Source organism: Salmo salar, chromosome 21 (genome assembly GCF_965601325.2).
Source record: "Salmo salar chromosome 21, fSalSal1, whole genome shotgun sequence".
Taxonomy (NCBI): Eukaryota; Metazoa; Chordata; class Actinopteri; order Salmoniformes; family Salmonidae; genus Salmo; species Salmo salar.
The window spans coordinates 50,382,162-50,397,484 of record NC_138311.1 but is presented as its reverse complement, the minus strand read 5'-3'; positions in this window follow the sequence as shown (position 1 = coordinate 50,397,484).

The following is a 15,323-nucleotide window of genomic DNA, read 5'->3' as shown; positions in this document are numbered from 1 at the left end:
GCTGCTTTAGTGGGTCTCCGACTGCGTTTCTTTTTCTGTCTTGGCTGCATATAGGGTACTTACAGTAGGCCTATAAAACAGAGAATGATTTCTCCTTAGTGTATGGATAGCTCAGGTGGGTGTCTAGGGTACAGGTTTGCAGGCCACTCCATCATGATAAGACAATAAATAAATAAACTATATTTATAATATAGTAGAAAGAGGAGGAAGGGAAGCGCTACTAAGGTACACAATAGTAAATGTTGGTAGACAGAAGGTGCTCTTTGGTAAAAGGGTTGAGTTGGTCTTCAAAAATAAAGGAGGACCAAGGCACTCTTCATATAATTGATTAAAATGCCTTTATTAGTTTGTCATGTTCAATAGAAACAATGTTTTTAAAAACCGACGCGTTTCGGCTGCATGGCCTTCATCAGGGTGTACAAAGAAATAATACAATGTTCTCTGTTTAACAGTTTTCCAATGAACCCTAATTTGAAGGGGGAGTGGTTAAAATGGATTGGACACACCTAGTAAGCAATAGTATACACACTTTAAAGTGAAATGCTGTAGCTATGTTATCATAAAAATGTAACTCCAAACTAGAAGTATCAGAACACTTAGAAAGGTAGTTCTAACCTTAAATATGTCTGGGCGAAGTGTCAAGAATAAGAAAGCAATACATTCCATAGTACACTAGAAAACAGCAAAACATGAACAACAAGAGTCTAAACATAGCTGAGGGCATTATATATTTATAATATATTTTAAAATGCGTATGTGAACGACCGTCTCGATTCGGTCTTATGTAGCAAAATCTGAAATTGTGTTTTTTACATTGGATGAAAGTAGATACAGAGCTAGAAAATGATATATCATACATTACAGTTGAGGAACAATGGGAAAGTAATTCTGCTTTGAAAGTTCTAAACTTGTAACTTCACTTTTGAGAAAATTGCTCTTAAAATGTTTTGGTAAACCTACTGGAGAGCTCTTCTTTGTCTACACCCTCAGCATCGTTCATACCCTCTTAAGCATCAGCCCCAGCCATCTCTTTAAGGATTCACATGCGAGGCCATGCACTAAATTCGGAGGGAGGTCTGGGCGTTCGTAAACTCCTTGTCAGATTGTCTGTTCTTAAATTCAGAGCGTTTTGCTCTCGAGCGTTCAGAGCGCACACTGGACCCCCTGGCCGAGGAGTAGGGTTGATCAGAACGTTCTGTCTTAACAGCAGTCAAGCACCCAAGCTAACTGGCTAACGTTGGCTAGCTCTTTAGCTACTCCCAGACACAAATGAGAGAACAGCTCACTGACCATTTTACTCGCCCCTAGCAGAACTGGTTAGGCTGTTTTTATGTTATCGAGAGCGTAGGTGACTGTGACTGTGCTGCTGGCAGCAATTTAATTGCGCTTTTTGCCAACGTGTCACGTTCTGACCAGTAAAGGGGTTATCTGTTATTGTAGTTTGGTCAGGACGTGGCAGGGGGGTATTTGTTTTATATGGTTCGGGGTGTGTGTTTATGTAGAGGGGTGTTTGATTTATGTATTCCGGGGTTTTGGTCTATGTTCTATGTTAGTGTATTTCTATGTTCCGTCTAGTCATTCTATTTCTATGTTTAGGTAATTGGGATTGGGGCCTTCAATTGGAGGCAGCTGTTTATCGTTGCCTCTGATTGAAGGTCCTATAATTAGGAGTGTGTTTGTTATGGGAATTGTGGGAGGTTGTTTTTTTGCACTGCTGTGTTTAGCCTGCAAGACTGTTCGTTCGTTTATTGTTTTGTTTATTTAAGTGTTCACAATAAAAGTCAAGATGAGCACTCAACCCGCTGCACCTTGATCCCATTCCTATGACGGTCGTTACAGAACCTCCCACCAACAACGGACCAAGCAGCGGGGGAAGGAGCTACAAAGGAATCATGTGGACTATATGGAAACTTGGACATGGGAGGAGATCCTGGATGGGGCTGGACCATGGCACCAGGCTGGGGAATATCGTCGCCCACCGGAGGAGATAGAGGCAGCCAAGGCGGAGCGGCGCCGGTATGAGGCTCTATACACACTGTTGGCATTTAAGCCTGAGTGGCAGCCCCAATAATTTTTTTTGGGGGGGCACACAGGTAGTTTGGCTGGGCCAGAGTTAAGTTCCAAGCCAACTCCCCGTGCTTATTGGGGGCAACCTGTTATTGGTCAGGCTCCGTGCTATGGGGTGATGCACACGGACAGATCGGCGGAGCCGAAGGAGGAACCAGAGTCAGTTGGGGTGAAATGGGAGGTGAGCGAAGCAGAAACAGTAAAGGAGTTGATGGGAAAATTGGAGGAGAAAGATATGAGAGAGCTGCTGTGTTGGTGTTTTAGGCACGACATTCGCCCTACGGAGCGTGTCCTTAAATTGATGTCACCTGAGTCAGCTCTCCATACTTGTCCTGAGGTGCGTGCTAGCCGGCTGGTGAAGAAAGTACCAGCACCACGCAGCAGGCCTCCAGTGCGCCAGCCCAGTCCAGTATGTCCTGTTCCTGCCCCTCGCACTAGCCCTCAGGTGCGTGTTTCCAGTCTGGCACCTCCCAAGCCAGCACCACGCACTACGCTTCCAGTGCGTCAGCCCAGTCCAGTACACCCTATTCCTGCCCCTCGCACTAGCCCTGAGGTGCGTGTTTCCAGTCTGATACCTCCAGTACCAGCCCCACGCACCAGGCTTCCAGTGCGTCAGCCCAGTCCAACTCGTCCTGTTCCTGCTCCTTGCACTAGCCTTGGGGTGCGTGTCTCCAGTCTGGTGCGTCCTAAGCCAGCCCTACGCATCAGGCCTTCCGACAACAGTGCCCCGTCCAGAGTGTCAGGCAACAGTGCCTCGTCCAGAGTGTCAGGCAACAGTGCCTCGTCCAGAGTGTCAGGCAACAGTGCCTCGTCCAGAGTGTCAGGCAACAGTGCCTCGTCCAGAGTGTCAGGCAACAGTGCCTCATCCAGAGTGTCAGGCAACAGTGCCTCGTCCAGAGTGTCCTGCGACAGTGCCCCGTAGAGACACGGCCCACAGTCCGGAACCAAGAGAGACGGCCCACTGTCCAGAACTGAGTGAGACGGCCCACTGTCCGGAACCGAGTGAGACGGCCCACTGTCCGGAACCGAGTGAGACGGCCCACTGTCCGGAACCGAGTGAGACGGCCCACTGTCCAGAACCGAGTGAGACGGCCCACTGTCCGGAACCGAGTGAGACGGCCCACTGTCCGGAACCGAGTGAGACGGCCCACTGTCCGGAACCGAGTGAGACGGCCCACTGTCCGGAACCGAGTGAGACGGCCCACAGTCCGGAACCGAGTGAGACGGCCCACAGTCCGGAACCGAGTGAGACGGCCCACAGTCCGGAACCGAGTGAGACGGCCCACAGTCCGGAACCGAGGGAGACAGCCTACAGTCTGGAGCTCCCAGTGTCGCCCTACAGTCCGGAGCTTGCAGAGTACATTCCAGGGTCTACAGTGACACGCTTCAGGCAGAGGTATTCAGTAGGGGTGGACTGGTCAGGTGGGGTACTAAGGCCTGAGCCACCTCGACAGTAGGAGGTTTGGGGAGGGGGGGGGGGGGGTGTAGCACGGGAACCGTCGGTAACGGCAGCCACCCTCCCTTCCCTCCCTTTAGTTTATTTATTTATTTATAAAAAAAAATTGTGAGGTGCATCCGGGGTCTGCACCTTTGGGGGGGGTACTGTCACGTTCTGACCAGTAAAGGGGTTATCTGTTATTGTAGTTTGGTCAGGACGTGGCAGGGGGGTATTTGTTTTATATGGTTCGGAGTGTGTGTTTATGTATTCCGGGGTTTTGGTCTATGTTCTATGTTAGTGTATTTCTATGTTCCGTCTAGTCATTCTATTTCTATGTTTAGGTAATTGGGATTGGGGCCTTCAATTGGAGGCAGCTGTTTATTGTTGCCTCTGATTGAAGGTCCTATAATTAGGAGTGTGTTTGTTATGGGAATTGTGGGAGGTAGTTTTTTTTTGCACTGTTGTGTTTAGCCTGCAAGACTGTTCGTTCGTTTATTGTTTTGTTTATTTAAGTGTTCACAATAAAAGTCAAGATGAGCACTCAACCCGCTGCACCTTGGTCCCATTCCTACGACGGCCGTTACACAACGTTTACTGACAACGACAACTTATTTTTATTTAACCTTTATTTAACCAGGTAAGACCCATTACGGTTAAAAAACTATTTAGCGAGGTGACCTGGCAAGAAAATAAAACAGGGAAATAGCAGCGTGTACATAAAATATTACAGAAAAATACAAAATACACACAAGACAAAATGTCACTAGTTAAAGATACAACGGGTGTTGAGCGTTCATAAATGTGTCCGTTATTCTGCACTCTGACACAAACGAGAGTGCTCTGAAATCGGAGTAGATAGCCAGAGCTAATTTACAACAAACGTCTATCGACAGTTGTCTCTGTGACATCATGAACATTCTATTGAAATGGTTACTTGCATAAATAGTGCCGGTCTTTTGTTTAGACATGCAGCTAGCTAGCTAAAGAATGAACCATAATCCCAACTCACAACGTTACTACCCTGCATGAATCTGCAGGTAGCTAACAAACCAAGTTCAATGTTAGCTAGCTAGCTAACATTAAGCTATAACTAGCAATGCACATTTTTCTGATATACGAATAATATTACTACACGTAACGTTAGCTAGCGAGCCAGCCAGCTAACGTTAGCTAGATAGCTAACATTGCACTTTTTAAATTGAAATGAAAACAACTTTCTGACAAAATTAGAAACGTGTAATATCTGAAACTGTAGCTAGCTAGACTGTCTTACCAGTATACATGGATGGACGCTTCTCCCTCTCTGTCACAGATGCCATGGTTGTCCTCATTTTGAAGATATAATCCGGCGACAGGTGTTTTATACAATTGCCTTATGTGTGTTCTCTTTCGAATCCCTCTTCATTTTTGCAATCAAATGAAATAATTGTCTCCATCTTCTTAGCTATCATACTATAATTCCACTGCTTTCAAAACATGGTCCTCCAGAAAGTGGAGAGCAACACTTTTGTAGTTATACTACGTGATATCTTGCAAAAAAGCTCAGTTAGGTGATTAACTATACTGCCAAATCCTTTCAGTCTCCTGAGGGGGAATAGGTGTTGTCGTGCCCTCTTCACAACTGTCTTGGTGTGTTTGGACCATAATAGTTTATTGGTGATGTGGACATCAAGGAATTTGATGCTCTCAACCTGCTCCACTACAGCCCCGTCGATGAGAATGGGGGCGTGCTCGGTCCTCCTTTTTCTGTAGTCCACAATTATCTCCTGTCTTGATCACATTGAGGGAGAGGTTGTTGTCCTGGCGCCACACTGCCAGGTCTCTGACCTCCTCCCTAAAGGCTGTCTCATTGTTGTCAGTGATCAGGCCTACCACTGTTGTGTCATTGGAAAACTTGATGGTGTTGAAGTCGTGCTTGGCCATGCAGTCATGGGTGAACAGGGAGTACATTAGGGGACTGAGCACGCACCCCTAAGGGGCTCCTGTGTTGAGGATCAGCATGGCAGATGTATTGTTACCTACCCTTACCATTATGTCATCACAACACAGCTTTATTAATGAGGGAGTTCATTTTGCATGGCCCTGTGCCCCGGATGGGTGGAGATTTCCCTTAAGGACCAATGGTATACTCTAAAATTTACGTACTCCGTTCTCCCATTGCACCGGGCCCCGCTAAACGAACTCCACCAGTGAGCCCATCATATAATTAGGAATTAGGATCTCTATGGACTCAACATGGAAATCCTAGTATTCTAATTTCAAATTCTATGGGAGCCCATCAAGATGTCATCACAACACAGAAACAGCAGCCAATGAGCAAAGCGTCCACAGTGAGCTATCAACTCAAAGCGCGAATCCAACAACAAAAGACACACGTCAGCGACTCCAAGCTCCTCAATTCTCCAAAGTTCCACCAATTCATCCAACAGTAAGACACATAATATGTTTTACGTTGTTCAGATTAACTCTTCACCTCTTTACCTCTGATCTTATGTGTGATCACGCTGATTTTTAGTTTTGTTTATTAATTCAACCATTTTTTTTAAACAAGCACACATAAAACCTGAAAAAGCCATATATGCACATGAGTAAAATCATGGAGGATAACACACAAAGTTTGGGACTTATTTCCATTGTTAAATCATGGAGGAAAACACACAATAAAGTATGGGACTTATTTCTATTGTCGTCCTCTTGAAACAAGCTGGCTAGGTAAGATCCAACACGGTTGAACACAGTATGACAGCGAGATAATAAAACATAATAACAAAGAAGAAGAAAATCTATCTCATCATTGCAGTTTCCATCAGCTAAACCATCAGCGGTAGTTTTTGACAAAAATAAAGGCCATTCATAATCTAATTCCAAACTCGCCTTGGGGCTACAGATAGGTTGTGTGATGCCGCGGTCATAAGCGCTTCCAAAGAAACCACAAATAGGGAATCCAAAGATCCGATAGTATATAAACAAACACAAAAGTATTTTCCAAACAAAGACTCAACGTTTCCAAACAAATGTCATTTCAAAGGCTTTAGTCCCTCCATGCTCCAAAGCACTTCCTAAGGCTTCCACTAGATGTCAACAGTCTTTAGAACGTTGTTCAGGCTTCTACTGTGAATGGGGAGCTGATTCAGTCAGGTGTCTGGAAGTCGGCCAATATTTTAGTTACGCGCGCAGCCATGAGCACGAGCTCAGTTCTCTTTCCTTTATGAAGACAAAGGAATTGTCCGGTTGGAATATTTTTGAAGATTTATGATAAAAACATCCTAACGATTGATTCTACACATCGTTTGACATGTTTCTACAAACTGTAATATCACTTTTTTTACTTTTCATCTGGACTTTAGTGAGCGCGCCTTCTGCATTTGGAATAGTGAACCTAACGTGCGAACAAAATGGAGGTATTTGGACATAAAGATTAACTTTATTGAACAAAACAAACATTTATTGTGGAACTGGGATTCCTGGGAGTGCATTCCGATGAAGATCATCAAAGGTAAGTGAATATTTATAATGCTATTTCTGACTTTTGTTGACTCCACAACATGGAGGGTATCTGTATGGCTTGTTTTGGTGTCTGGCCGCTGTACTCAGATTATTGCAAAGTGTGCTTTCGCCGTAAAGCTTTTTTGAAATCTGACACAGCGGTTGCATTAAGGAGAAGTTTATCTATAATTCTGTGCGTATCAGTTGTATCTTTTATCAAAGTTTATGATGAGTATTTCTGTAAATTTATGTGCTCATTCACCGGAAGTTTTGGAGGCAAAACATTTCTGAACATTACACGGCAATGTAAAATGGGGTTTTTGGATAGAAATATGAACTTTATCGAGCAAAACATACATGTATTGTGTAACATGAAGTCCTATGAGTGCCATCTGATGAAGATCATCAAAGGTTAGTGATTCATTTTAGCTGTATTTCTGTTTTTTGTGATGCCTCTCCTTGCTTGGAAAATGGCTGTGTGGTTTTTCTTGTCTAGGTGCTGTCCTAACATAATCTAATGCTATGCTTTCGCCGTAAAGCCTTTTTGAAATCAGACACTGTGGTTGGATTAACGAGAAGATTATATTTAAAATTGTGTATAATACTTGTATGTGTGAGAAATTTGAATTATGAGATTTTTGTTGTTTTGAATTTGGCGCTCTGCTATTTCACTGGCTGTTTGCGAGTGGGACGCTACCGTCCCACATACCCCAGAGAGGTTTCAACATGTTTTTCAAGAAGAGACAGTGAAAGGTATAAAGAATCATGGCCATAAGGTTCTAATTGAAACCTTTATGGTGCCATAAAGAACCCTTTCATAAGGTTTTACAAAGGTTCTGGGAACTGGTGACAGGTTGCCACTTATCAATCCAATCAAATATTTTGCCTATATGGAGCTCCAAACTGAGGTTGTGTTTCTGAAAAATGTTCAGCAACAAGCTAGCTATCATAACATACAAAACTAACGGTGAGCGTTAGATGCCAGCCCTGCCATTCAAATGCAAAATGTGAAACTGAAGTTCTTTAGACTTCAAATATTCAAGACAACAAAATAAGATTCAGAAGGATGGCCTTGCGAAACTCCAGGACACATCAATATACAGCATATGTCATTTGGTCAGTGCATTAGAAATTTGACAGTCAGGCAGTTGATAAGACGGTACATCTTTATGGTGTATGTTCTAATGGCATTTCAAAGGAACATTCCATAGACCTGTAAAAATGTCCATCTGAACTGAATTATGAAACAATGATTCAAGTCGAGGGAGACAGTTACATCATTGGGACACATAATATTTGCCAGAGATCACTCTGCAGTATTCTGACGCAATCATAGTTTTTTTCTAATTAGATCTTGTGGTCTCAGATTCAAGAGGGACCTGTTAGCACTAACATGCAAGGCTCTGTAATAATGACACTTACATCACTCTACCAATTAAAGGTGTCAAACAAAAACACACACACACACAGTCAGACACACACACAAACACACACACACACAGTCAGACAGACACACACAAACACATACACACACACACACACACACACACATACAAACATCTAGTACACTGTAATTTCATCTCTCTAGCACTCATGATTCTCAAAGAGCATATTGCATCAACAAAACTCAACCTGTGCTCTGTGACTGATGTCACTGGCACAATACTGTAGGTGAACACCTCTTTAATGATAGTTTGACTTTGTTAAGTTTCTCACATCAGAGGGTCCTGTATGCAAGGCTCTGGAATAATAAGGTCCAAAACTCGAAGGAATTCTACCAATTAAAGGTGTTTGAGACACAAACGCTTTACTCAAGGGACCTAATAAGGCCTTAATACAGCATAAACATTCAAAGTGAAACTGATCTGAACCGTGGTATCCTCAGTGGAAAAGAAACATCTTAACCAATAGCCCAAGAGGAAAGTTCCTCTTGAACTGAGGGTGACCCTGACTTTGAAGTACCAGGCAGGGCTACCTCATCACAAGAGCATGAGTCTGACTCACCTCTGCTTCACATTTGACATTTCAGTCATTTAGCAGATGGGGGGGGGGGGTGATTTCTGAGGAGTGATTTCCGTTTAGCCACTCTACCATAAAGGCCTGATAGGTGGAGTGCTGCAGAGATGGTTGTCCTTTTGGAAGGTTCTCCCATCTCCACAGAGAAACTCTGGAGCTCTGTCAGACTTACCTTTGGGTTCTTGCTGACTTCCCTGACCAAGGCCCTTCTCCACTGATTGCTCAGTTTGGCCAGGCGGCCAGTTCTAGGAAGAGGTCTTGGTGGTTCCAAACTTCTTCCATTTAAGCATGATAGAGGCATCTGTGTTCTTGGGGACCTTTTGTCCTGCAGAAATGTTTTGGTACCTTTTCCCAGATCGGTACCTTGACACAATCCTGTCTCTGAGCTCTACGGACAATTCCTTTGACCTCATGGCTTGGTATTTGCTCTGACATGGACTGTCAACTGTGGGACCTTATATAGACAGGTGTTTGCCTTTCTAAATCATGTCCAATCAATTGAATTTCCACATGTGGACTCCAATCAAGTTGTACAAACATTTCAAGGATAATCAATAGAAACAGGACGCAACTGAGCTCAATTTCGAGTCCCATAGCCTAGGGTCTGAAAACTTATGTAAATAAGCTATTTCTAAAAACATTTCTAAAAGGTTGTTTTCACTTTGTCATTATGGGGTATTGTGTGTAGATTGATGAGGAAGAACATTAATTTAATACATTTCTGAATAAGCCTGTACCGTAACAGAATCTGGCAAAAGGGAAGGGATTTTTTTTTTACACATATTTAACCTGTTTGGGCTAGGGGGCAGTATTGAGAATTTTGGAAAAAATATGTGCCCATTTTTAACTGCCTCCTACACCAACTCAGAAGCTAGAATATGCATATTATTGTTCAGGTTTGGATAGAAAACACCCTAAAGTTTCTAAAACTGTTTGAATGGTGTCTGTGAGTATAACAGAACTCCTATGGCAGGCAAAAACCTGACAAGGTTTCATGCAGGAAGTGGCCTGTCTGACAAGGAGTCGTGCGTCTTGCATCTGTTTATTGAAGAGTAAGGATCTTAGCTGTAACGTGACAATTCCCAGGGCTCCAATAGGCTCTCAGAACCCGGAAAATCATGAACGATTACGAGGCAGCCTCAGGCTGAAACAGATTATCGCCTTATCCAAGTGTCCCATTAGGTGACAATGGAATGAGGCGCGTGCGCGATTAGCCCCCCGTGGAGTATTTTCATTAGGCTGTTTAGGTTATTACATTTTCTCGGTCGGAATGTTATCGCTTTTCTAAGAGATAAATTGCATAAAAATTGATTTTAAACAGCGGTTGACATGCTTCGAAGTACGGTAATGGAATATTTAGAATTTTTTTGTCACGTTCTGCGCCATGCGCACGACCGTGGTTTACCATTTCGGATAGTGTCTGGAACGCACGAACAAAACGCCGCTATTCGGATATAAAGATGGATTATTTGGGACCAAACCTACATTTGTTATTGAAGTAGAAGTCCTGGGAGTGCATTCTGACGAAGACAACAAAAGGTAATCAAACTTTTATAATAGTAAAGCTGATATTGGTGAGTGCTAAACTTGCCGGGTGTCTAAATAGCTAGCCCGTGATGCCTGGGCTATGTACTTAGAATATTGCAAAATGTGCTTTCACCAAAAAGCTATTTTAAAATCGGACATATCGAGTGCATAGAGGAGTTCTGTATCTATAATTCTTAAAATAATTGTTATGCTTTTTGTGAACGTTTATCGTGAGTAATTTAGTAAAATGTTAGCGAATTCCCCGGAAGTTTGCGGGGGGTATGCTAGTTCTGAACGTCACATGCTAATGTAGAAAGCTGGTTTTTGATATAAATATGAACTTGATTGAACAAAACATGCATGTATTGTATAACATAATGTCCTAGGGTTGTCATCTGATGAAGATCATCAAAGGTGAGTGCTGCATTTAGCTGTCTTCTGGGTTTTTGTGACATTATATGCTAGCTTAAAAAATGGGTGTCTGATTATTTCTGGCTTGGTACTCTGCTGACATAATCTAATGTTTTGCTTTCGTTGTAAAGCCTTTTTGAAATCGGACAGTGTGGTTAGATTAACGAGAGTCTTGTCTTTAAATAGCTGTAAAATAGTCATATGTTTGAGAAATTGAAGTAATAGAATTTTTAAGGTTTTGAAAATCGCGCCACAGGCTTCAAGTGGCTGTTACGTAGGTGGGACGAATTCGTCCCGCCTAGCCCATGGAGGTTAAAGCTAGGCTGGATTGGAATCAAGCATCTTCTGGTGATCAACCCTCAATAAAAATGTAGATTGGATAAATTATATTTATTATAACCAACAGCAGTTCATCAACTATACTAGAGATGCGATAAAAGGATTAGCAGAACAGACAGAGGCAACTAGTTTGATGGCTTGGCAGAATAGAATAGCATTGGATATGTTACTGGTGGAGAAGGGTGGTGTGTGTGTGATATTCGGATCAATGTGCTGTACTTTCATCCCAAATATCACAGCTCCAGATGGATCAGTGGCCAAGGCCCTGGCAGGTTTAACCACATTGGCTAACGAGTTAGTAGAGAACTCTGGGGTGGATACCTCACTGACTGGGTGATGCGACAGTATGTTTGGAAAAATGGAAAAATGTTATAATCACTGTGTTGTGGGCTTCTTTCACCGGTATGAGTGTGTTGATATTGTGTGATTGGTGAGTATATGCCAAGTATGAAAGGTTTAATCACCAGAGTTCTGGAGAGATTGATAACGGAGCAGATGGGCAACCGGAATGATGCCCTTGATGGAAGTGACCCCAGTGGATACTGAATCCAGCTCTGGGCAATGATCCTTGGTTTGCTGTTGAGGAAGTGGATGAATAAAGCTTACCCAAAATGTTCTCATATGTATTGAATGTAGTGACAAGTGGATGTGAAGGTTTTAAGTTCTGGGACAAAGGGTCTGTCCCACACATGTTAGGTGTAGCCCCTGCCGCAAGAAAGTCTTCTTTTTATACGTTTTAAATAATATGTTCTGAATTTATCCTGTGTACTATTTGTCTTTCCTGATGTGAGGGTTTGAAGTTCCTAGGTGACTGGTAGTCAACCTAGTACAGGTTAGGTGTAGCCGGAAGGACGTGTGGGTTTTTAACTAATCATCTAATCATTAAATTGAAAATGTACTATTGTGTTGAGTGACACCCTAGGGGGTGTCAAAAGGGGGAATCTCAAAATTTCCCTGAAATTTTAACCACTTATGTGTTTACACCTATCAGGTGTGAAAAGGGGGATTGTTAGGGTTTGACCAAGTATTTGTGTGCATATCCTATATAATATAACAATCTGTTTGCATAACCTATATAATATAACACAGATGCTATAATGATAAGTTTATTAACTATAAGATAATTGAATACTGCTATATGTTAGAGGAAGTGGGTCATGTGGACAGAATGCTGATGCTTTAAAACAGGGTTTTGCAAGAGCTTTTCTGTAGAATAATAGCAATAACAGGATATGGGTGAAAGGTATATGCAGGGGGGTGTAAGGGTTTTAGAGAACTGTGCATTTTGCAGTCACAAGATGAGACATCCGCCAGAGACAACAGCTACGCCAGGAAACAGGAGTGCGTCTAGAGGTTGGGACCAACCTGCACGCCAACGATAGGCTGGAATAAGTCTAAACCATATTCTAGCCTCTACTATGACAGGCCCTCATGGAGAGGGAACTAAGTCTGTCCAGTATTTAAGGAAGAACTTGTGATGTCATACCAGTTCTCTGTCTGCCCTGCGGGGTTTACAGGGAGCCCGTATATACGAGCCACACATTTACCATTCAAGTGTTTGCATTAATTAAAGTACAAAGAAATCAGAAGTTACTATGTGCTGACTATTTTGTTCCGATACCAGATTCGAATTGACGCAACTTAACAGATTATTCCCAGGAGAATGTACCATTCACCTTGACCCAGACGCAACCCCTGTGGTCTACCCACCGAGAAAGATTCCCCTTGCTCTCCGTGCCCGTCTGAAGAAAGAGTTGGAGAGCATGGAGCAATCTGACATAGTCACCAAGGTTACAGAACCGACTGACTGGGTAAACGCGTTAGAGGTGGTGGAGAAACCACGCACAGGCAAGCTCCGAGTATGCCTCGACCCAAGAGACTTGAACAAGGCTATCAACTGGCCCCATTATCCTTTACCGACGCTAGATGGTATCACACACAAGCTAGCGGGAGCACACTACTTCAGTGTCATGGACGCTAGATCAGGCTACTGGGCTATCAAGCTCACAGAAGAGTCATCTAAGCTCACAACATTCAACATACCGTTTGGACGCTACAGGTTCCGTCGCCTGCCTTTTGGGATTATCTCAGCCCAAGACGAGTTTCAGCGAAAGATCGACGAAGTGTACGAAGGCCTCGACGGAGTTGTGGCAGTTGTGGACGACATCCTTGTTTATGGTCGAACCAAAGAGGAGCACGACCAAAACCTCCACGTGATGCTGCAAAGGTCCCGCGAGAGAGGAGTCCGGCACAACCCCGAGAAGAGCACAGTCGGTGCTACAGAGGTCAGCTACTTCGGACATCTTCTCACAGCGAATGGAATCAAGCCAGATCCACAGAAGGTCTCAGCCATAAAAGAAATGGAGGCACCAAAGAACCGTGCAGAGCTGGAAACAGTGCTTGGCATGGTCAACTACTTAGCCAAGTTCGCTCCCAGCCTCTCCAATGCTAATGCACCCCTGCGTCAACTGCTAAAGCAGTCCAGTGAGTTTCTCTGGGACAAGCAACACGACATTGCTTTCCAGAATGTGAAAGACTTGATCACGAGAGAACCAGGACCAATCCTTGCCTACTACGACCCCAACAAAGAGCTCAGACTCCAAGTGGATGCGTCGAAGTATGGACTAGGTGCAGTGCTACTGCAAGAAGGAAAGCTCATTGGCTACGCTTCCAAATCTCTCACAGACTGTGAAATCAACTATGCTCAAATCGAAAAGGAGCTCTATGCCATTCTGTTCGGATGTAAATGTTTCCATCAGTACATATATGGACGACAAGTCATTGTGGAATCCGACCACAAGCCCCTCGAGTCAATCATGAGGAAACCACTAGCCGCAGCCCCGCCAAGGCTACAGAGAATGATCCTTCAACTACAAAAATACGACTTCACAATCACTCACCGTCCAGGCAAAGACATCCCTGTCGCAGACACACTCTCCAGGAAGTTTCTTACCTACAAGGACAGCAGCCTCAGTGAAGGCATGGACATGCAAGTACATACTGTGTACAGCAACTTACCAGTTAGTGACACAAAACTGAAGGAGATCCAAGCAGAAACAGAAAAGGACTCACAACTCACGCAACTGAGGAAAGTCATACAGGATGGATGGCCTGAGGAGAGGAGAAAATGCCCTCAGAGCATCTCAGAATTCTGGAACCATCGTGATGAACTATCACAGATCAACGGAATCATTTTCAAAGGAGAGAAAATCATTATTCCTACCAGTCTCAGAGAAGAGATTTTGACAAAGATGCATGCTGGACACATGGGCATGGAAAAGTGCAAACAGAGAGCACGGGACATTATGTTTTGGCCTGGAATATGCAAACAAATAGAGGACATTGTTGGTAGATGCGCCATCTGTCTTGAACGATGCCCCTCAAACACCAAAGAGCCAATGTTACCTCACTGTATCCCAGACCGACCCTGGCAGGTTGTGGCAACAGATCTGTTCACCTGGAACAACGAGGACTACATCGTAACAGTGGACTACTACAGCAGATACTTCGAACTCGACAAGCTTCACAGCACCACATCTGCAGCTGTGATACACAAGCTGAAAGCAGCCTTTGCCAGGCATGGCATTGTAGAGACTTTAATATCTGACAATGGGCCCTGTTACAAATCAAATGAGTTTGAATCCTTCACAAAAGCATGGGAGTTCACACGTTACCACAAGCCCACATTACCCTCAAAGTAATGGCCTTGCCAAAAAAACTGTGCAGATTGCTAAATCACTCATGGACAAAGCAAAAGCAGACAAGAGAGACCCCTACCTCAGTCTCCTTGAATACCGCAACACTCCAGTTGACAACTTCAAATCACCAGCCCAGCTGTTGATAAGCCGCAGACTTCGCTCAACCCTTCCCAGCACCAACCAGCAGCTGCAACCTGAGGTCGTCAGCTACAAGGAAATGCATGAAAAACGTGCACAGAGACAACAACAACAAAAGCGATACTACGACAGGTCAGCTAGACCACTGCCACCACTGATCGACGGAGAGTCAGTTAGAATCCAGGAGCATGGCCTCTGGAAGC